The 1731-nt window shown below is 39.2% G+C and overlaps 1 pseudogene; it reads left to right on the forward strand.

Annotated features, from left to right (window-relative positions):
* The first annotated feature begins 726 nt into the window (after positions 1-726).
* LOC119190590 lies at positions 727-1723 on the forward strand (annotated as a pseudogene).
* Positions 1724-1731: the final 8 nt, after the last annotated feature.

Here is a 1731-nt window from a genome sequence, read left to right on the forward strand (position 1 = left end):
GTAGAAACTGGACATATAACTTGAGCTATGACTGGGCATCTTCTAGTCGCGCTTCTGCCCTTCGATGTGCTCTTACGTGACTTGTATAGCCAATTTTATTAACGTACGTAATACTTTCGTTATACGAATAATGAATATTCAAAAAGAATCATCAGTATCTTATTTGATTTTAAGGATTTCACCTGTGCGTCTTCGAAGCTCAACCCAACCACGAATAAAAAATATCGCTAAACAAATAGAAAAATAAAATTTACGATGACTTGAGTAACCTTCTCTTTTGAAACCATGGACAGAATAAAATGTATTACTACAAAGACATTCAACTGTAGGCTATTAAGATAAAATAATAATTGCTGCGTAAACAACAGCTAACATAATGGTGGTCCATTAACTCGTCACGGTCAATAAAATGTGAAGCACAACAAATACGTCAAGTATGCAGTGACGAAGATCGGCACAGTAACGACTTAGATTAGCCGCGACAGCCGCCAATGTCGGTTTGCGATAGCAAGAGCATAATCTTGATTCTGTTTCATAATAGAAAAATATTTGCTTAGCACACCTTTCAAAGTGACACAATGCGAACGTTTGCTTTGCTATCTTGGATTATGTCGTGCGGAGTTTTTGGATTGACCTCAGTATTTAGCGACACCGCTAAAACATAATACTGAATAATGTTCTCAAAGCCATAGATACCAACGATTTCAATTTCAAGTGCTCTTCGAGATTTTGGATAACTACACAACTAACATAGACAAGGAAAATATTCACCTCAATGTCACTCAGTTAATAATCAAGAACAAATATCCAGTAGAAGAACACCACGTAACAACAGACGATGGTTACATACTCACTGTCATCAGAATGCCGAACGATGGACCACCAGTGTACCTGATGCATGGGCTCCTGTGCAGTGCTGATGACTTCGTTACAACAAACTTACCAAACTCTATAGCTTATAACCTCTGGTTGGAAGGCTATGATGTCTGGATCGGCAACACTAGAGGGAACAAGTATTCGCGAAATCATGCAACTTTAAATCCAGATACAGATAAACTATTCTGGGACTTTAGCTGGGATGAAATCGGTCGAATAGATCTCACTGGCATAATTGATTACATTTTAACAAAAACTGGCATGTCCCAACTAGTTTACATCGGTCACTCGCAAGGTACAACTGCTTATTTTGTAATGTGCTCTGAAAGACCCGAGTACAATGACAAAGTGGCGCTGATGATCTCACTATCTACAGTAGGATATATGTCGCGCCTCAAGAGTCCCGTGATTCGAGCGATGATACCATTCAGTGAGGACTTCGAACTCTTCTCAGAATCCATAGGTTATTTTGAAGTTCTTCCCAGTGACTTATTCACAAATATGTTCACAACGGTTTTCTGCAGCGATCCCTTCTTGCTTCGTTAGTCTGTGCTAACATAATGTCTATATTTAGTGGCTTTAACTGTGCGCAGATCGATTTTAATAATGTCGCAGTAATCTACGGACACCTTCCCTCGGGATCATCTACGAAGCAGCTACTCCACTACTTGCAAGTAAAGTCGGGCAAATTTCAAAAATATGATTATGGTCCAACAAAGAATTTGAAAGTCTATGGAACGAAAATACCACCAGACTACGAGGTGAAGAAAATTACTTCGCCTGTTGCAATTTTTACTCTGATAATGATTGGCTCTCGAATTACACCGACGTGAAAATTCTGATAGATCAGCTCCC

This window comes from Manduca sexta, chromosome 25 (genome assembly GCF_014839805.1).
Source record: "Manduca sexta isolate Smith_Timp_Sample1 chromosome 25, JHU_Msex_v1.0, whole genome shotgun sequence".
Classification (NCBI taxonomy): domain Eukaryota; kingdom Metazoa; phylum Arthropoda; class Insecta; order Lepidoptera; family Sphingidae; genus Manduca; species Manduca sexta.